The following is a 22469-nucleotide window of genomic DNA, read 5'->3' as shown; positions in this document are numbered from 1 at the left end:
AAGACACTGCACCAAATTATACTGCAGAGCACAGCTGGATGGAATAAAATGGGCATTTTCAAACAGAAACACCACTGGAATCCATAAGCTGATTTTACAATTTTTATTCATTTGATATGACATTTTATTAGGGTATTTTAATTACTTGAGATGGATGTGCCCATGGAGACAAGAGGAGGACTGAAGAAAAGGTCCTCTGCAAGATCAACAATTGTTTTTGCCAACTGAGTCATCTCCCCTGTCCCAAACCCTGAGTTTGGAGAAAAACTTTGTTCATTATCTTTGCTTCTCTTGTAACCAAACATTCACGTTTGTTTTATCCTTTCTGAGTCCTTGATCATATCTTCTGCTCTGTCCAATCCAGATAGGTTTCTCCAAAGACACCCTGTTGTAACATTCTTGGTGCCAGCAGTTAAAATGAATTTCACATTCTAACTCCTTAGAAAAAAATCAAAGCAGTATAACAACCGGGTAGAGGATGTGTAGATTGTACCATAGTGGAAGACTCCCCCTCCCTCAACCTGACATTGACTCCTTTACATCTGTATTAAGCTTCAGCCACCATGCTGTTATTCCCTAGTTTCACTGGAAATTTTCCACACATCCCATAGTCTACCCCTGTATCATTGGTAACACCATGACTGCTGCTTCTGGGAGACAAGTGTAGGACAAGGTTTACCAGGTGTTAGGATCGCTTCAAGCATTTGATAGGGTGCTCCAGGAAAGGGCAGTGAGCAGGCCTGGAACCATAAGCTTCAACCACTAAGTGGGGATATGAGCCCACCATTGTCTTCCAGTCTGAAGTCTCAGAAACCTCAGAAGCATGAGCTGTAATGAAATCCAGTGTCTGGGTTTTCAGCTGCCCTGAGCTGTGGAGGTCAGCCAGGAAGAGAGTGTGGGCAGCATTTTCCACAGAGAGGTCCCTGAAGAGGGCATCCTCACACATGACCTTCAAACGCTCCAGGCCATACTTGTCAGCAGCTGCCAGCAAGGCAGCTGCCATGCTGTCCAGGTCTGGTGCTGTTCCTGTGTAAATGAAGTTCATCATTGCCTTGAAGACTTGTGGCTCCAGGTCAGGGATCTCAATGCGATTCTTCCTGCTCTCCTCCATGTCATTTTGAAACATGGCTCTGAAAACTGGAGAGCGAACTGCTAAGATGGCCTTGTGAGCCCAGAATTCCTGGCCAGCTACCACTAGGCAACAGTCTGTGAACTGGGAATTCTTCCACAGCTCTCCTACTTCATCTGCCAGTGTGCATCTGGGAACCAGAATTCCCGGCTTCTTGTTCTGCTCAGAAAGGCTCAAGGAGACCTGGGCCACGCTCACCTTGCAGACAAGGGTGAGCTGGTCATCTGGGAGAAGCCAAAATGCATGGGACAAGAGAAAATCTCGAAGAACAAACTTTTTGTAACCCCAGTCCTGGCCTGGAACGAATCTAAAAGCTCTTGGGCTCTTTTTGACATTCGTTTTCTCTCCTTCATTGCTTATGATCCAGAACTGGAACTTTGCCCAAACAGGACTCTTGAGAGAACTGAGCAACACTAGGTAAACTGAAAGGTAATCTGTACTTTCTTCATCGACTCCATTCGGGTGTACTCTCAAACACCATTTGTCATTGGCTCCTATTGAGAAAGTGGGGCTTCTAATGCTTTGCCGCATTTCCTCAGCAACAAAGGGGAAGTTGCTGATGGTCCACCTGTAGGAGAAATCCTGAATGCTGATTTGTGTGTGGTCCCATCTCTGGGCGATCTCATCTCCTGCCATTTCTCCTGCAGGTAGTTTGAAGGTTCAACTGGATTGAAATTGAAGAACTAGCAATTGTTTTCTCTTCACCCTGAGAGACGCAATAACAGACAGGATTTTGGTTTTTAGTTTTTGTTTCTCATCTCTTTCCTCTTCTACGAGGCAGAAAACTTGGGTCTCTGATATTTTCTATCCAGATTTCAATACTAATTTTAGAGGACACAATCTAGGCTACTTGATAACCTTTACATCACTCCATTATTTTATAGATTGAATCTTAGGTCAATAGGTGACTTGTTTTGACAATTATACACAACTTTTGGATAGTTTTGATCATTAATTCTGGTAATTCATATATAAAATGTTGCAAGAGGGTTCTCTAGAGGAACAGAATATATGCAAAATATATATATATATATATATATATATATATATATATATATATATATATATATATATACACAATTGGGATTTGTTAGAATGATTTTGGACTGCAGTCCTGCTAATCCCAAATTGCCTTTAAAGGGAAAGACTAAGATTCCAGTACTTACTCAGCCCAGGACTTTGGATGTGTCTGCTGGACTTCACTATATGCTGGTGTTCCAAATATTCTCTATTGCCAGGGATGGGATGGACTTGCAGCAAGGTGATGGCAAGCAGTCAAATAGCAAGAGCTTCTGGGTTCCATGTCCTTTTATATGCTTCCAGCAGAGGGTGTGGCCAAATTTAGGGTGTGTCTTCCAACCTCAAGATCTGGATTAAAGGTGTGTGTTTTCAGGCCCTGAGATCCGGATTAGATGGTTCTTTCTTTTTACTTCCAAAGTCTGTCCTTGAAATGGATCTACCCACATGAAATGAAACAAAACACTTCTCACTATTATGACCTCCACTTTAGGGTTTTAGTTAATTCCATATCTTGTTAAGTTGGGAACCAACAAAAACTACCACAAGGGTATTTTGCATATTTTGGTTCACCTTAAATAAAATAGGGTAGGCATCCATTCCTATATAGCTGTTACTTCCTCTTCTCTCAGTTTTACACAAATTTTTCCCACTAACATGAACAGGAAAGAAGTGGTTCCTTACCCTGTCAGGGGTCTCAGTTTTCACAACATGGAGGTCGGGGTGGAAGAATTCATATATGGTGGTCAAGAAGCAGAGCCAGGCAGCAACTCTGAAAGTGGCAGTCTTCTTTCATCCAGACTCACATTCCCTGGGATGGCTCCACACACTTTCATTGGTGATCTTGCCCCTCCCCCTCAGATAATCCTCCTTGGAAAAACTGTTCTTGATCCACTATGAGAAGATCCTCAATTCTCAGTTCCATGAAGCTGACTGCCATGATTCAGATTCTCAATACCTCATAATTTTCATCCTCCACTGGTGAGTTCTGTCCTCTTTAAACTTTGAACTTCCATGCTTACTCTAATGGGCCTTAAAAGTGAGACAGTATTCTGGTTTTCAAAGGGTGCAGAAAATATTCAACAGTTACTGAAGAAGGCATTTTGAAACAGTTCTTAGAATGTGATCTGTAAAATGCTCCCCACATCTATCACTTCTCTCTAGTTCATCATGTCTAGAGGGATTCACTAAGCCTTGAGGACAGAAAAATGCCTTCAGTGATTCAATCACCTCAGCAATTCCCAGTCTAGCTCTCCCGAAATTCTGGTTCAAATGGTGCTCACCTCTCAATCCACGATAAATCAATCAATTGGTTTTGATCTCTGAATATTTGGTTCCTCATTTAGGAACCTTTGGCAGTTAGCTAACTAGTAGCCTCTGTGACTTTTCTGTATGTGTTCAGGACAAGGGTGGCAGGTACCCTTTCCCTCAAATATCTCATTTGTAATGAAGTTAGAAAATTCCTGCAAGACCCCTCATTTGTAAGAGAAGTGCTCCACCTGTAAGTCCGGAGCTTCCATGAGCATGCTTCTGCAGAGTGGGAGCAATTATCTCAATGGGGAACTGACTCCTGCCTGGGTCTCAATTACAAGATCTTTTCATATAATTTCTCATTCCAGGAATGGTAGCTTTGATTTCAGGTGGGTGGTTCTTTGGGGGACATGACATAGCCAATGTGATTCAGATTCCCACCAGGAGAAGACAAAGCCTTAAGGAGCAGAGGTGTCCACACAACAGAGAAAGCCAACAGTCAATGAAGCAAAACTATACTAACAGTAACATGCAGAAAGACTTATAGACAAACATACACTGAGAGAGAGAGAGAGAGACAAAGAGACAGAGACAGAGAGAGAGAAACAGAGAGAGACAGAGAGGCAGAGACAGAGAGAGACACAGAGAGAGAAGAGATTGTTTGAAAATGGATTTAGGAAACTAGAAATCCTTCTTAGCCAGCTGGCAAACACATGAGGTATTTGGGATTCTAGTGTAGCTTTGAGCCTTTCTGAGTGTGGGATTTAAGAAAAATCCCCATATTCTGGATTGACAAACTTCAGTTAATAAGAAGATAGCCCAAAGTGGCACTAAGGAAGCCAAAAGTGTTACTATATTTCAAGCAAGGTTAGAACATTTAGAGATATCCCTAGAACTATGGACGTTGGTAGATGAAGGCTTTGTTTTAGCTATGGCAGGTGTTACTGGTTTTTTTTTTTTTTACAAAAGTGCTGGGTTTTACTCCTTGAATGGCACTTCCTTCATGGAGACAGTTGTGCTTACTTCTGGGGGCCTGCTAATGTCTGGTCCCTCTTACACAGGTGGGTCAGTGCACCATGAGCATATGGTACCTCAGAGGCTGAAAGAAGCTGTTGGATCCCCTGGATAACTGGATAACTGCATTACTGACTGTTGTCAGCTGACTTGTTAATGAAGTGAGTTGGATGGCAGTCTTCTGGAAAGGTATTCAACACCTTTGACTGCTGAACCATTTCTCCATACCATCACAGTTACTTTCTTAAAGAGGATGGAATAGCTCTGAAAGACTAAATCCTTTCTAAATTATGGTGGTATTCTATTTGTAATGAAATGTGATTTTAATTGTATGTTAATAAATAAAGTTGCCAGGGGGTCAGAGCTATTAGAGCCATAGAAAGAGCGTGGCAGTGGTGGCACACGCCTTTAATCCCATAGATCTCTGTGTGTTCAGGGATACAGCCAGCATTGGAGACATATGCCTTTAAGACCTAGAGGGCTGTACTTACAGACAGTGACAAGGCAGTCATGTGTTTGGGTTTACAACCAATGAGAAGGCAGAACAGAAAGACTACATTAAAAACAAACACACAGGAAGTAGGTGTCTTTCAGAGAGGTAGGAGCACTGCAGGAGGAAAGATTTTAGCTCTGAGCTCTGAACTCTTGGCTTTCTCTTTTACATTGGTTCTGTGTTTCTTATTTTAATAAGATGGTTGGGTACATCTACACTAAATCATTGGCACCTGAAATATATTAGCAGGAATTCAGAGGTAATCATGAATTTATTCCTATTTCTTTCTTTCATTTTTTTTCTTAGACATAATTTTTTATTCTTTTTTATTCTTTTTATTTTTATTTTATTTTACAATACTATTCAGTTCTACATAACATCCACAGATTCCCTTGTTCTCCCCCTTCCTGCCCCCTCCCCTTCCCCCCAGCTCACCCCCATTGCCACCACCTCCAGAGCAAGGCCACACCTGAGGACTGAGATCTACCTGATAGACTCAGTCCAGGCAGGTCCAGTCCCCTCCTCCCAGACTGAGCCAAGCATCCCTTTATAAGTCCCAGGTTTCAAAAAGCTATCTCATGCAGCGAGCCCAGGACCGAGTACCACTGCCTAGATGCCTCCCAAATAGATGAAGCCAATCAGCTGTCTCACTTATTCAGAGGGCCTGATCCAGTTGGGGGCCCCTTAGCCTTTGGTTCATAGTTCATGTGTTTCCATTAGTTTGGCTATTTGTCAGTGTGCTTTATCCAACCTTGGTTTCAACAATTCTCACTCATATAATCCCTCTTCTTTCTCGCTAATTAGACTCCCAGCACTCCACCCGGGGGCCAAGCTGTGGATGTCTGCATCCAGATTCCTCAGTCCTTGGATGGGGTTTCTGGCCCAACTATTAGGGTGTTTGGCCATCCCATCACCAGAGTAGGTCAGTCCTGGCTGTCTCTCGGCCATTGCCAGCAGTCTTTTGAGGGGGTATCTTTGTGGATTTCTGTGGGCCTCTTTAGCTCTTTGTTTCTTCCTTTTCTCATGTGGTCTTCATTTACCATGGTCTCCTATTCCTTGTTCTCCCTCTCTGTTCTTGGTCGAGGTGGGATCTCCTGCTCTCTTTCCTTCGACCCTCACCGTTCATTGCTCCCACTCATGTCCAGGCTGTTCATGTAGATCTCATCCATTTCTCCATCATTGGGTGATCCCCGTGTCTTTCTTGGGGTCCCGTTTTCCAGGTAGCCTCACTGGTGATGTGAGTAGCAGTCCAGTCATCCTTGTTCCACATCTAGTATCCTCCTATGAGTGAGTACATACCATATTTGTCTTTCTGAGTCTGGGTTACCTCACTCAGGATGATTTTTTCTAGAGCCATCCCTTTGCCTGCAAACCTCATGATGTCATTGTTTTTCTCTGCTGAGTAGTGTTCCATTGTGTATATGTGCCACAATTTATTTATCCATTCTTCATTTGAAGGGCATCTAGGTTGTTTCCTGGTTTTGGCTATTACAAACATTGCTGATATAAACATAACTGAGCAAGTGCTCTTGTGGTATGATTGAGTATTTCTTGGGTATATGCCCAAGAGTGGTATAGCTGGATCTTGGGGGAGATTGATTCCCAATTTTCTAAGAAAGCGCCATATTGATTTCCAAAGTGGTTGTACAAGCTTGCATTCCCACCAGCAGTGGAGGAGAGTTCCCCTAGTTCCACATCCTCTCCAGCATAAAGTGTCCTCCTCAGTGTTTTTGATCTTAGCCATTCTGACAGGCATAAGGTGGTATGTCAGAGTTGTTTTGATTTGCATTTCCCTGATGATTAGAGATGTTGAGCAATTCCTTAAATGTCTTTCAGCCATTTGAGTTTCCTCTGTTGAGAATTCTCTGTGTAGTTCCATAGCCCATTTCTTAATTGGACTGTTGGTCTTTTTGATGTCTAATTTCTTGAGTTCCTTATATATTCTGGATATCAGTCCTCTGTCACATGTGGGGTTGGTGAAGATCTTTCCCCATTCTGTAGACTGTCGCTTTGCCTTGTTGACCATATCCTTTGCTCTACAAAAGCTTCTCAGTTTCAAGAGGTCCCATTGATTGTTTCTCTCATGTCTGTGCTACTGGTATTATATTTATGAAGTGATCTCCTATGCCAATGCATTCAAGACTCCTTTCTACTTTCTCTTCTAGCAGGTTCAGAGTAGCTGGATTTATGTTGAGGTCCTTGATCCACTTGGACTTAAGTTTTGTGCACGGTGACAGATATGGATCTATTTGCAGCCTTCTACACGTTGATATCCAGTTATGCCAGTACCATTTGTTGAAGATGCTTTCTTTTTTCCATTGTACACTTTTGGCTTCTTTGTCAAAAATTATATGCTCATAGGTGTGTGGGTTAATATCAGGGTCTTCAATTTGATTCCTTTGGTCCACATGTTGGTTTTTATGCCAATACCAAGCTGTTTTTATTGCTGTAGCTCTATAGTAGAGCTTGAAGTCAGGGATTGTGATGCCTCCAGAGGTTGTTTTATTGTACAGGATTCTTTTGGCTATCCTGGGTTTTTTGTTTTTCCATATGAAGTTGAGTATTATTCTTTCCAGGTCTGTGAAGAATTGTGTTGGTATTTTGATGGGGATTGCATTGAATCTGTAGATTGCTTTTGGTAAAATTGCCATTTTTACTATGTTGGTCCTGCCTATCCATGAGCATGGGATATCTTTCCATTTTCTGACATCTTCTTCAATTTCTTTTTTCAGGGACTTAAAGTTCTTGTCATATAGTTCCTTCACTTGCTTGGTTAGTGCTACCCCAAGGTTTTTTATATTATTTGTGGCTATTGTAAAGGGTGATGTATCTGATTTCCTTCTCAGCTTCGTTGTCCATTGTATATAGGAGGGCTACTGATTTTTTTTTTGAGTTGATCTTATATCCTGCTATGTTGCTGAAGGTGTTTATAAGCTTTATCAGTTCCTGGGTGGAATCTTTGGGGTCACTCAAGTATACTATCATGTCATCTGCAAATAGGGAAAGCTTGACTTCTTTCTTTCCAATTTGTATCCCCTTAATCTCCTTATGTTGTCTATTGCTCTGGCTAGAACTTCAAGTACTATATTGAATAAGTATGGGGAGAGTGGACAGCCTTGCCTCATTCCTGATTTTAGTGGAATTGCTTTGAGTTTCTCTCCATTTAATTTGATGCTGGCTGTTGGTTTGCTGTAAATTGCCTTTATTATGTTTACGTATGTTCCCTGTATTCCTGATCGCTCCAAGACTTTTATCATGAAGAGGGGTTGGATTTTGTCAAATGCCTTTTCTGCATCTAGTGAGAGGATCATGTGGTTTTTTCTTTGAGTTTGTTTATATGGTGTATTACATTGACGGACTTTCGTATGTTGAACCAACCTTGCATCCCTGGGATGAAGCCTACATGATCATGGTGGATAATTGTTCTGATGTATTCTTGGAGTCTGTTTGCCAGTATTTTATTGAGTATTTTTGCATCAATGTTCATGAGGGAGATCGGTCTGTAGTTCTCTTTTTTTGTTGTATCCTTGTTTGGTTTGGGAATCAGGGTAAATGTAGCCTCATAGAAGGAGTTTGGTAATGTCCCTTCTGTTTCTATTATGTGGAACAATTTAGAGAGTATTGGTATTAACTCTTCTTTGAAGATCTGGTAGAATTCTGTGCTGAAACTGTCTGGTCCTGGGCTTTTTTTGGTTGGGAGACTTTTAATGACTGTTTCTATTTCCTTAGGGGTTATTGGACTATTTAAATAGTTCATCTGGTCTTGATTTAACTTAGGTATGTGGTATCTATCCAGAAAATTGTCCATTTCTTTTAGGTTTTCCTGTTTTGTGGAGTAGAGGTTTTTGAAATATGACCTGATAATTCTCTGGATTTCCTCAATGTCTTTTGTTATATCCCCCTTTTCATTTCTGATTTTGTTGATTTGGATTCTCTCTCTGTGTCTTTTGGTTAGTTTGGATAAGGCCTTGTCTATCTTGTTGATTTTCTCAAAGAACCAACTTGTTGTTTCAATAATTTTTTGTATTATTCTCTTAGTTTCTATTTTATTAATTTCACCTCTCACTTTGATAATTTCCTGGCATCTATTCTTCCTGATAGACTTTGCTTCTTCTTGTTCTAGAGCTTTCAGGTGTGCTGTTAAGTCACTAGTGTGAGATTTCTCCAACTTCTTTATGTGGGCATTTAGTACTATGAATTTCCCTCTTAGCACTGCTTTCATAGTGTCCCATCAGTTTGGATATGTGGTGTCTTCATTTTCATTGATCTCTAGGAAGTCTTTAATTTCTTTCTTTGTTTCTTCCTTAACCCATTGGTGATTCAGTTGAGCATTATTCAGTTTCCATGAGATTGTAGGTTTTCTGGAGTTTTTGTTGTTGAAATTTAATTTTAAACTATGGTGGTCTGATAGAACACAGGAGGTTATTCCAATTGATTTGTATGTGTCGAGATTTGCTTTGTGGCCAAGTATGTGGTTGATTTTAGAGAACATTCCATGGGGTGCTGAGAAGAAGGTATATTCTTTTTTGTTTGGATGGATTGTTCTGTAGATATCTATTAGGACCAATTGGGTCATGACATCAGTTAAGTCCTTTATTTCTCTGTTAAGTTTCAATTTGGGAGATCTGTCCAGTGGTGAAAGTGGGGTGTTGAGATCTCCCACTATTAATGTGTGGGGTTTTATATGTGGTTTAAGCTTTAGTAATGTTTCTTTTACATATGTGGGTGCCCTTGTGTTTGGGGCATAAATGTTCAGAATTGAAACTTCATCTTGGTGGATCTTTCCTGTAATGAGTATGTATTACCCTTCTTGATCTCTTTTGATTGATTTTAGTTTGAAGTCTATTTTGTTGGATATTAGGAAGGCTACATCTGCTTGTTTCTTAAGACCATTTGATTGGAAATTCTTTTCCCAGCCTTTTATTCTTAGGTAGTATCTGTCTTTGAATTTGAGATGTGTTTCTTGTATGCAGCAGAAAGATGGGTCCTGATTTCATATCCATTCTGTAAGCCTATGTCTTTTTGTAGGTGAATTAATTCCGTTAATATTAAGGGATATTAATGACCAGTGATTGTTCATCCCTGTTATTTTTTTGTTGTAGCATGTGTGTACTTCTTTTCTTTGGTGTTTGCCGCTGTGGCTTTATCTATTGCCTGTGTTATTCAAGTGTGTATCTGACTTCCTTTGGTAGGAATTTTCCTTCTAGTGCTTTCTGTAGGGCTGGGTTTGTGGATAAGTATTGTTTGAATCTGGCTTTGTCTTGGAATGTCTTGTTCCTTCCGTATATGATGATTGAAAGTTTTGCTGGGTATATTAGTCTGGGCTGACATCCATGGTCTCTTAGTGTCTGCATTACATCTGTCCAGGTCCTTCTGGCTTGCAAAGTCTCCATTGAGAAATCTGGTGTTATTCTGATGGGTTTGCCTTTATAGGTCACTTGGCCTTTTTCCTTTGCTGCTCTTAATATTCTTTCTTTATTCTGTACATTTAGTTGTTTTATTATTATGTGTTGAGGGGACTTTTTTGGGGGGTCTAGTCTGTTTGGTGTTCTATAGGCTTCTTGTATCTTCATAGGCATTTCCTTCTTTAAGTTGGGAAAGTTTTCTTCTATGATTTTGTTAAATATATTTTCTGTGCCTTTGAGTTGGTATTCTTCACCTTCTTCTATCCCTATAATTCATAGGTTTGGTCTTTTCACGGTGTCCCAAATTTCTTGGACATTTTGGTTCATGACTTTGTTGGCTTTAGTGTTTTCTTTGACTGATGAATCTATTTCTTCTACTGTATCTTCAATGCCAGAGATCCTCTCTTCCATCTCTTGCATTCTGTTGGTTATACTTGCATCTGAAGTTCCCGATCTTTTACTCTGATTTTCTATTTCCAGCATTCCCTCTGTTTGTGTCTTCTTCATTTTTTCCATTTCCCTTTTCAGGTCTTGGACTGTTTCCTTTATTTGTTTCATTGCTTTTTCATGATTTTCTTTCAGTACTTTATTGTTTTCTTCCAGGACTTTATTATTTTCTTCTAATTTGTTTGCCCTTTCCTCTAGTTGTTTACAGCGTTCTTCCCATTTTTTTTGTCTTTTCCTATATACAAGCCAATACCTTCTTCATGATGTTATTCATAAGGCTGTTTTCTTCTGCTTCTTCCAATTTTTGATGTTCAGATCTAGATTTTGGAGGCAGGCTAGGTTCTGATGATGCTGTATTGCTCTTCATTTTGTTGTATGTACTTCTGCCTTGACGTCTACCCATCTCCTTATGGTTTGTTCTTCACCTTATCAGTGCACTTGTTTCAGACAGAGCCGACAGATTCAGGAATTCTCTCTCTCTTGTCCAGATGGGAGCTCCCTTGTCAAAATGGGAACTCCGGAGCAAGATGGATGCTCTTTTCTGGATGGGAAACTGGGGCAGGATGGGAGCTTTTGTCCAGACAGGAATTCAGTGGTAGGATGGGCACTCTTATCCTGAAGGGAAGTCCAGGGCAGGATGTGCGCTTCTGTCCAGAAGGGAAGTCCAGGTAAGGATGGGAACTCTTGTCCAGAAGGGAAGTCCAGGGCAGGATGGGAGCCCTCTCTGGTCCACAAGGGAAGTCTGGGGCAGGATGGGAGCTAGGGGCCAGACTCTAAGTCTCAGGAAGTGGCTGGGGTCTCGGGCAGATGGGCGTGGGGGCAGGGTGTGGAGATTGCAGGGGCTGCCAGGGGCTTGGACAAGGGGATCCTTCCCGATGGGGCTAGAAGGGGACCTGCCCGGTGGCCAAAATCTGAGGCCAAGTTGGGCAGGTGTTCCCCAAAGTGGCTGGTGTCCAGGGATGGGTTCTCGGATGGGCCCGATACTTACCTCTGTTCCAGAAGGGAAGTCGGGGTCAGGATGGGAGGTGGGGGCCAGTCTCTAAGTCTCAGGAAGTGGCTGAGGTATCAGGCAGATGGGCGTGGGGGCAGGACATGGAGATTGCAGGGGCTGCCGGGGGCTTGGACAAGGGGATTCTTCCCGGTGGGGCTAGAAGGGGACTTGCCCAGTGGCCAGAACCTGAGGCCAAGTTGGGCAGGTGTTCCCAGAAGTGGCTGATGCCCAGGGATGGGGTCCGGGATAGGCCCGGATACTCACCTCTGGTCCAGAAGTCTTTCTTTCATTTTTAATTGCTTTCTACTCTGCATGTCTGGCTTTCTTAGAAGTTGCCCTATGGACCAAGGTAGACCTCAGACTAACAGAGTTCAATCAGCCTCTCCCTTCAGACTACTCTGATCATTGCCATAGAGTTTCACATCATGCCTGGTTCATTAATTTCTCTTTAATTACAGTAACCACAGTGTTAATTTTAAACAAATGATATTGAAAGGTATCCTTTAATATTAACTTAATGAATAGTAAGACTTTTTATTCACCTCAATATCTATTGAATCAATATATTTGAATCAAATTAAATAAGCTTTATTTCCAGCCATATTAGGTTTTCTCCCTAATGCTTGGACTGAGAAAATAGCCAGGAACATAGGAGAAATGTTCCTCCAAAAATGCAAGACTCAGGGTTTTCTGTGAGTTGGTGAGAGTGTTACAGATGAATTTTGGTGATGTAGGGACTTGTCTGAATTTTTTAACCAGGAGCCAATGACAAAGAGAAATAAGTGTTTGAGAGAATGTCTGAAATGATCTATGAACAAGGCAAAGATTACCTGTCAGTTTAGTTGTTGTTGCTCAACTAAACTGAAGAAGAAAAGAAGAAAGAATCTTTATTTGTAGAAAAAACTCTAATACACATAAGTTATGTCAATGATTCAACAAGGAATTTCCTTCAGCTAATAAACACTTTCAAAAAAGGTTTGTGGGAGTCCTAATGAAGGAGTATGGGGAGTCTCTGAACTCTTTGTCTGATATTGGAAACTTTTCTTCCTTCTGAGTTGCTCCTCCAGCCTTTATATGAGGGTTTGTGCTTACTATTATTACATTTTGTCATCTTGTGTTCATTTGATATCCCCAGGAGACCTGTGCTTTTCTGAAGGGAAGCAGAGGAGTAGTGCATATATGTGGAGTGGAGGGAGGGGAGACTATGGTCAGATGGGACTTTATGAGAGAAGAAAAAATAACTGGTAGTAGTATTTGGACAGATCTGCAAAGGAGCAGAGAATGTGAAGTTCTTTTGTCCCCTGTAAACACTCATAATAGATGCCTTCATCAGAGGAGGAGTTCAATAATCAAGTAGATAGGATGACCATTTAGGTGTACAGTCAGACTCTTTAACAAGCTATCCTCATTATTACCCAATGGGCCCATGATCAAAGTAACTGTGGTAGCTGAGATAGGGGTTATGCATGAAATGACAACATGGATATCCACTCATCAAGAGTGACCTGGTTACAGCTGTTGCTGAATGCCAGATCTGCCAACAACAGAGACCAACACAGAGCCCCAGATGTGTCAACATTCTTCAGGCTGACCAGCCAACAAAGTCATGAGAGGATGACTACATTGGGCCTCTTCCTCTTTGGAATGGACAAAATTTTGTTCTTCCTGGAGTAGATACTGATTCTACTTATATATTTGCATTTCCTGCCTGTAATGATTTTACCAAAACTACCACACAGGGACTAACAGAATGCCTTGTCAACTCTCATGGCATTCTACACGTATAGCTTCTGACCAAGATACTAAATTCTCAGACATGGAGTTGCAACTCTGGCCCATAATCATGGATTCCACTGGTTGTGCCAGGTTCACCAACCTCCTGAAGTAGCTGTTATAAACTTTCAAGACTTAGTTAGAGAGCCAATGAAGTAGCAGTATTGGTGATATTATTGAGGCCATTCCACGTAGTTAAAAGATAGGTTTATTTTGTGGTAACTTACAAGTGAAGGGAAAGGTTACAGGGTCTGGGAAAGGTGTAGCACACAGTCCAGCTGTGTTCTCTGGAGAACTCTGCTCGGACTACCTCCAGCATCCAGGGTCCTGGAACCAAGAGAGCTGGTCCATCTGGATCCCGGGTCTTCAGGATCCTCTCTTGGCCTGCCTTGTAGGTGTGACAGTTACCAGAGCCTCAAAAGGGGTTGGACCTTCCAGATCAAAGCATGAATGGCTACCCACTACATCGCAGCAACCCCTGAGTGCTGGTTTAGGACACCATAGGAGGCAGGTTTCTCCATAGCCCAGATCCATGGGTCCAGGCACCAGGTGGTAAAAAAGGGAATAGAACCAACTCTTTGTTTCATTAATTTTTTATATTGTTCTCTTAGATTCTATTTTATTAATTTCATCTCTCACTTTGATAATTTCCTGGCATCTATTCTTCCTGGGAGACTTTGCTTCTTCTTGTTCTAGAGCATTCAGGTGTGCTGTTAAGTCACTAGTGTGAGATTTCTCCAACTTCTTTATGTGGGCATTTAGTACTATGAATTTCCCTCTTAGCACTGCTTTCATAGTGTCCCATTAGTTTGGATATGTGGTGTCTTCATTTTCGTTGATCTCTAGGAAGTCTTTAATTTCTTTCTTTATTTCTTCCTTAACCCATTGGTGATTCAGTTGAGCATTATTCAGTTTCCATGAGATTGTAGGTTTTCTGGGGTTTTTGTTGTTGCTGAAATCTAATTTTAAATCATAGTGGTCTGATAGAACACAGAAGGTTATTCCAATTGATTTGTATGTGTCGAGATTTGCTTTGTGGCCAAGTATGTGGTTGATTTTAGAGAACGTTCCATGGGTGCTGAGAAGAAGATATATTCATTTTTGTTAGGATGGAATGTTCTGTAGATATCTATTAGGACCAATTGGGTGATGACATCAGTTAAGTCCTTTATTTCTCTGTTAAGTTTCAATTTGGGAGATCTGTCCAGTGGTGAAAGTGGGGTGTTGAGATCTCCCACTATTAATGTGTGGGGTTTTATATGTGGTTTAAACTTTAGTGATGTTTCTTTTACATATGTGGGTGCCCTTGTGTTTGGGGCATAAATGTTCAGAATTGAAACTTCATCTTGGTGGATCTTTCCTGTGATGAGTATGCAATACCCTTCTTGATCTCTTTTGATTGATTTTAGTTTGAAGTCTATTTTGTTGGATATGAGGATGTTTCTTAAGACCATTTGATTGGAAATTCTTTTCCCAGCCTTTTATTCTTAGGTAGTGACTGTCTTTGAATTTGAGATGTGTTTCTTGTATGCAGCAGAAAGATGGGTCCTGATTTTGTATCCATTCTGTAAGCCTATGTCTTTTTGTAGGTGAATTAATTCCGTTAATATTAAGGGATATTAATGACCAGTGATTGTTCATCCCTGTTATTTTTGGTGGTAGTGTGTGTGTACTTCTCTTCTTTGGGCTTTACTACTGTGGCTTTATCTATTGCCTGTGTTTTTGAGTGTGTATCTGACATCCTTTGGTAGGAATTTTCCTTCTAGTGCTTTCTGTAGGGCTGGGTTTGTGGATAAGTATTGTTTGAATCTGGCTTTGTCTTGGAATGTCTTGTTCCTTCCGTATATGATGATTGAAAGTTTTGCTGGGTATATTAGTCTGGGCTGACATCCATGGTCTCTTAGAGTCTGCATTACATCTGTCCAGGTCCTTCTGGCTTTCAAAGTCTCCATTGAGAAATCTGGTGTTATTCTGATGGGTTTACCTTTATAGGTCACTTGGCCTTTTTCCTTTGCTGCTCTTAATATTCTTTCTTTATTCTGTACGTTTAGTTGTTTAATTATTATGTGGCAAGGGGACTTTTTTGGGGGGTCTAGTCTGTTTGGTGTTCTATAGGCTTCTTGTATCTTCATAGGCATTTCCTTCTTTAAGTTGGGAAAGTTTTCTTCTATGATTTTGTTAAATATATTTTCTGTGCCTTTGAGTTGGTATTCTTCACCTTCTTCTATCCCTATAATTCATAGGTTTGGTCTTTTCACGGTGTCCCAAATTTCTTGGACATTTTGGTTCATGACTTTGTTGGCTTTAGTGTTTTCTTTGACTGATGAATCTATTTCTTCTACTGTATCTTCAATGCCAGAGATCCTCTCTTCCATCTCTTGCATTCTGTTGGTTATACTTGCATCTGAAGTTCCCGATCTTTTACTCTGATTTTCTATTTCCAGCATTCCCTCTGTTTGTGTCTTCTTCATTTTTTCCATTTCCCTTTTCAGGTCTTGGACTGTTTCCTTTATTTGTTTCATTGCTTTTTCATGATTTTCTTTCAGTACTTTATTGTTTTCTTCCAGGACTTTATTGTTTGCTTCTAATTTGTTTGCCATTTCCTCTAGTTTACAGCGTTCTTCCCACTTTTTTTTGGCTTTTCCTCTACACAAGCCTCTACCTTCTTCATGATGTTATTCATAAGGCTGTTTTCTTCTGCTTCTTCCAATTTTTGATGTTCAGATCTAGATGTTGGAGGCAGGCTAGGTTCTGGTGATGCTGTATTGCTCTTCATTTTGTTGTATGTACTTCTGCCTTGATGTCTGCCCATCACCTGTGGTTCATTCTTGGTCTTATCAGCACACTTGTTTCAGACAGAGCTGACAGATTCAGGAATTCTCTCTCTCTTGTCCAGATGGGAGCTCTCTTGTCCAAATGGGAACTTCGAGGCAGGATGGAAGCTCTTATCTAGACTGGAAGTCTGGGGCAGGATGGGAGATTTTGTCTAGACTGGAAATCCTGGGCAGGATGGGCGCTCTTGTCCAGAAGGGAAGTCCAGGGCAGGATGGGAGCCTGGGGCCAGTCTCTAAGTCTCAGGAAGTGGCTGGGGTCTCGGGCAGATGGGTGTGGGGCAGGGTGTGGAGATTGCAGGGGCTGCTGGGGGTCTTGGAGAAGGGGATCCTTCCTGGTAGGGCTAGAAGGGAACCTGCCTGGTGGCCAGAGCCTGGGACCAAGTTGGGCAGCTGTTCCCAGGAGTGGCTGGTGCCCAGGGATGTGGTCTGGGTTGGGCCCGATACTCACCTCTGGTCCAGAAGGGAACTCTTCTTGTTAACAGAATTATGCCAGTTCAGAATACAGAATCTGTGCTTGAGACCCAGAAAGTCTCTAAGGTACAGTAGGATCCTGAATATGCAGTGTAATTGTCAGCCTGTATATACAGACTTTCTATTGGAGTATATCCATGTCCCAGAGGTCTTCTCTGATAGCTCTCCTACATTCCTAAGATACCACTGAGATCCCATAGACCAGAAGTGGATACAGTGATGGACTGAGGGCCCCTTGGAGTGGGCACGGGTATGGAGTACAAGAGCTCCAGGGTGTGCCCATTCTAATCTAGGCATCCAAGCCTCCCTTTATCAATTCCTGCATTACACTTCAGAAAACTCTGACACTTCCACACAAAAAGGAAACAGATTAGAAAGTTATTTGGCCTCTCAAGTCTGGAGGAATGTCTTATTAAAGTACTTACTGTGTGGACACATAGGAGAGGTGTGTCTTGGGGCTATTCCCTACGGTTTAGAATTTGTTCTATACTTCACCTAATTCCACCTATCTGTTCAGGTGTATGAATATGTGCTAGAAAGTCCTATGGGTTTTTTTAAGTGTGTGTGTGTGTGTGTGTGTGTGTGTGTGTGTGTGTGTGTGTGTGTGTTTCATTGTGCTTCTCTCAGCTTTTTTTTCCTTTAATGAACACTGGCTCTCTCAGCTAGGAGGACATCCCCCTTCAGGCTTAATACATGCACCTCCTACTGTTGAGAATCTGAGTATTTTTGACTAAATCAGTTTGCCCTGTGAAACCCCTACCATTGGGAAAAAGAAAAGCTCCACCTGTGCCTCTCCACAAATGAGAAACATTATGAGCAAAGCCTAAGCATACTGTCCAAGGTTTCTTAGTAACTCTGTGACAAGTCACATGGGCCCTCCAGGAGTATGCTTACTGGAGCACAGGACTCACTATTTAGAGCACCTTTCTTACAAACAATGGTTCTTGAAGTGATCACCAACAAAACCTTCAAATGACACATATGACGGAGGGATGTCTACTCCAGTGACTCTGAACTCTCCTGGTGAATAGTCACCCATGCTGCTAATTAGTCATCTGCACAAAGTCTATCAGATGAATAAAAAATCAAGGAGTCAAAGCCAATGATGCTTTATCCTATATTGACAGAAAGTAGTGTTGGAGTAAGACTTACAGAAGAGCCAGACTGGGAATGGCTGAGCTGATTGAATCTGAATTTATTTCTGTGTGCTTTAGGCTTAGAGAGTCTCTCTAAGATAGGACTAACTGAAGAGAGATGAGGTCAAGGGAACATATTGCTGATCACACTACAGAAAGGGATCCATTAAAAGCCCCCTACCTCTATAGTTTCTGTTGATCACATTCTGCACTTCATAGAAATGAGCATGATAGTTGTTGGGAGCATTTTACAGATCACATTTTGAAGAGGAACCATCTCAAAATGCCTTCCTCATAACTGTTTAATATCTTCTGCTGCAAACCAGAATACTTGCTCACTTTTAAGGCACTATAGAGTAAGCATGGAAGTTGAAAGTTAGAAGAGGAGAGAACTCACAGCTTAAAATGTGAAATATAAAGTTTGGGAGGCTGGATCTAATCAATCAACATCATTGAATTGAAAAGTATTTAGGACTACACATAACAAAAAGCAAAATTAACTTATGATTTTTAATCTTGGTTTCAAAATTGACTTCTTATGGAAAGAACTAAAATTCTAAAATGGGGAAAACATCTGAGATTTTCTGCTTAAGTAGCAGAGTTAGATCCACTTACAATCTGTATTTGGAGATAGAAAGAGATAAACATTTAATCTGGATCTCAGGCCTGAAGACATACACCTTTAATCCATATCTTGATGCCGGAAGGCACACCCTAAATTCAGCCACACCCTCTGTTGTTGCTCTTTGCCTGCTTGCCCTCACCTTCAGCAAGTTCATTCCTTTCCTCTCTTTAGAGAATACTTCTCTGGAATGTCAACATATATTGAATACAGCTCAGCTGTACAACCTCCTGGAATGAATAAGGACTGGATTCTGGTACTTTCGCTTCATGGCTATCCATTGTGGGATTAGCAGGACTGCAGCCCCAAGCTAATAAATACCCCTCCCTCATCTATAGAAAGATTTATTATGTATATTCTGGTACTTTTGAGAACCCTTGCACAACACTTTTTTATATGGGTGAATAAAATGTCCCAAATTATTCAACAGTTGTGAATAATGGTCAAACATTTTTACCTATTGACCTAAGATTCAACCTAAAGAAAAATGGAGTAATATAACAGTCCCTAGTAGTATAGACTGTCTTCTCTGAAACTAATATTGAATCTGGATAGGAAATTTGAGAGAAATCTTCCATCCCCACTGAATAAGGAACAGAGAGGAAACAGAAACTAAAAATCTAAAAAATATTTGTAATTGTGACTGCCAGCTAAAAGTAGAAATATATACCAGTTCTTCCTTTTGAAGAAACTTTAACTTTCAAACCATCACAAGCAGATATGTCAGGGGACCTGGCAGCGAAGAACTGAGGCTACACACAGATCAGTGTCCAGAAATTCTCCTATTGGTGGACCATCTCCAACTTCCATTTTTGCTTGTAGAGAATGTGGGTAGACAATAAAAGTGCCACTTTCTCACCAGGAGCCAATGACAAACAGAAATGGTGTTTGAAAGTACATCTGAATGGGGTGGATGAATAAGGCAAAGATTACCTGTCACCTTACTTAGTGTTGCTACCTGTCCAAAGAGCCCACTGTGGGCAAAGTTCCATTTGTAGATCCTACATGCCAAATGAGAGAAAATAGAAATGATGAAGAGTCCAGGAGTCATCAGGTTCCTGCAAAACTGACACTGGGGATTCAAAAAGTTCATCTTTGGAGATTTTATCTTCTCTCATGGACTTTGGCTTCTCCTGGATTACAAACTCACCCTCCTCTGCAAGGTGATCATGGTTAAGGACTCCTTCTGCATCTCTGATCAGAGCAAGAATCCGGGGATCCAGGTTATAGGTGCATGATGGCAGATGACCTATGAGATCTTTGGCAGAGTTCCCCATTCACAAACTGCTGCCTGGTGCTAGCTGGGCAGGACTTTCAGGCTCACAAGGCCATCTTAGCAGCTGTCTCCAGTTTTCAGAGCCATGTTTGAACATGACATGGAGGAGAGCCAAAGAAACCTGGTTGAGATCCATGACCAGGAGCCACATGCAGCACAAGTTGTTAGAAGGTCTTATTAAAAAAAAAAAAAAACCGTGCCAGTTTTTGAGGTGAATCCTTGAAGATCAGAAAAGTAGAACAAGCCACAGCCATCTCACCTTGCCAGTTCCTCAGCTGATCCTGATTCCTCAGACTGGACGCATCTGAGTCCTATTCCAGAATGAATCTCAGCTGTACTGTTGCTAAAAGCCTAAAAGCTTAATTAGGCTCTAGTTCCTGGTCCTCACACTTTATATACCTCCTGCTTCCTGCCATCACTTCCTGGGATTAAAGGCATGTGTCACCATTTCTGGCTGTTTCCAGTGTAGCTTTGAAATCACAGAGATCCAGATGGATCTTGCCTCCAGAATGCTAGGATTAAAGGTGTATGTGCCACCATTTTCTGGCTTCTGTGTCTATCTAGTGGCTGTTCTGTACTCTGACCCCAGGTAAGTTTATTAGGATACACAATATATTGGTGGACACAATATGTCACCACATTTCCCCTTTTTTGTCTAATATAATAAAAGAAGGTTATAGTCAATAATTACATTAACAATGTCGAGTCCATTAACATTTGACAGATTCAGAGAAAAAACTCCATTAATAAATAACAATGTCCAGTCCATTAATATTTGACAGATTCAGGTAAAAAAGTTTCATTACTTAACCTATTTAAAACAGTAGTTCCTTTTTAAAAGTAGATTAAACAATCTTCCTATTTATCTTATCAGCCACAAGTCGTCAATGCAATGATGGGCTTCATTTACACTGGGAAGGGAGCAGAGCTCCACAACATGGTAGATGCTGTACTGGCAGCTGCTGTCAAATATGATCTGGAGCATTTGAAGTTCATGATTGAGCACGCCCTCTGCAGGGACCTCTCTGTGGATAATGCTGCCCACATTCTAATACTGGCTAACCATTACAATGCAGAGCAGCTGAAAACCCAGGCACTATATTTCACTACAGTTCATGCTTCTGATGTCTCCTAGTTCTCAGGCTGGAATACAATGGTGGGCTCATACCCCAACTTGATGGCTGAAGCATACAGTTCCCTTGCTTCTGCACAGAGTCTCTTCCTGGAACTCCCTCTGAAAAGTCTGAAACAATCCATGGACATGTTCAGCTTTGATGTACAGGTGACTTCCAGAAGTAGCAGCCAATGTGGTTGTTTCAAAGCCACCTGGGTGGACTCTGCTAGCAGGCAAACTTGCCACCTGGAAAGAGCAAGGAGGCAAAGACCAAAATCTTTTCTTCCTCATCTTTTTATAGGCTCCAAGCAGAAGGTGGTGCCCAATTAAAAGTGTATCTTCTTTCATCAAGACCCAGAATAAAGGAGTATGTTTCCTTACCTCAAGATCCAGATTAGAAGTGATTCTTCCTACTTCAGATTAATCAAAAAATCCCTCTTGTGTGGGCTTCATTTTAAGATTTTAAAAAATTGCAGATATAGTCAAGTTGACAACCAAGAATAGCCTTTACTAGTTCACACCTTGTCAACTTCACACACAATCATATCTCCTTATCCATCTTAATTCCAGATGAAAGCAAAAACCATAATTATACCTAAACATAATTTAATTATCCCACATACAATTGCAAATGCAATATATATTTAAGCAGGTTATAATTTCATCTAATATAACTGTCCCCCAAACAATCACAAATGCATTATGAATTTAGTATAGTTGGTGATGTCTCTTAATGAATATTCCCTCATTATCTCAAATTTAAATATGGTAGCCATTGCTAATCTCTTACTGGATGTTATACCATTTGATAAATAAAATGAAAGAAAACACAAATATCTGTACGAACACATTCTTAACAAAATACAACAGAATTACTCATGTCAACTGTATTGCTGTTTTCTGTAGTTTCTTTTATGGCTTAAGTTCCTGCTCCTCACCAGCTGCAATACTCAGGAGAACTGGCCCTGTACCTGAATAGGACAACAAAGTAGATCTGACTTTGTTGATGGGGGTTGGTCAGAAGGTTGTGCTTGTGTGTATCTTTCTCTGTCTCTCTGTCTCTCTCTGTCTCTCTCTCTGTCTGTGTGTGTGTGTGTGTGTGTGTGTGTGTGTGTGTATGTGTGTGTGTGTGTGTGTGTGTGTGTGTGTGAGAGAGCGAGAGAGAGAGAGAGAGAGAGAGAGAGAGAGAGAGAGAGATGTCCTGATGGCAGGAGGGCTGGAAAATGACCCCACTCCTTGCTGGGAGCTTCAGTGGGTGAGGTAGGAAAAGCAATGCTGGAGAGCTTGCCCTGTCCTGTTCATGAGGGAAAGCTGGCACACTGCCCAACCCAGCTACCACCCAGGCCCAGAACCAGGGCTACAATTTGGCCATCCCCAACATCCACCTTGTATGGAAAAAGAACCAGCTAAAGAAACCCACCCTGACCCTGGAGCCCAGAACCAGGGAAAGAAATATATCCTAGATCTAGGACCTGATCTAGTGAAAGAAACACTTT

General features: G+C 41.3%; 1 pseudogene; it reads right to left on the bottom strand.

Moving 5' to 3' along the window:
* Positions 1-685: 685 nt before the first annotated feature.
* Positions 686-1771, bottom strand: LOC143273759 (speckle-type POZ protein pseudogene; annotated as a pseudogene).
* Between the last annotated feature and the right edge of the window lie 20698 nt (positions 1772-22469).

Source organism: Peromyscus maniculatus, chromosome 6, assembly GCF_049852395.1.
Source record: "Peromyscus maniculatus bairdii isolate BWxNUB_F1_BW_parent chromosome 6, HU_Pman_BW_mat_3.1, whole genome shotgun sequence".
In the NCBI taxonomy this organism is placed as follows: domain Eukaryota; kingdom Metazoa; phylum Chordata; class Mammalia; order Rodentia; family Cricetidae; genus Peromyscus; species Peromyscus maniculatus.
Note: the sequence above shows the minus strand (reverse complement) of the source record. Positions and strands in the feature narration are given on the sequence as shown.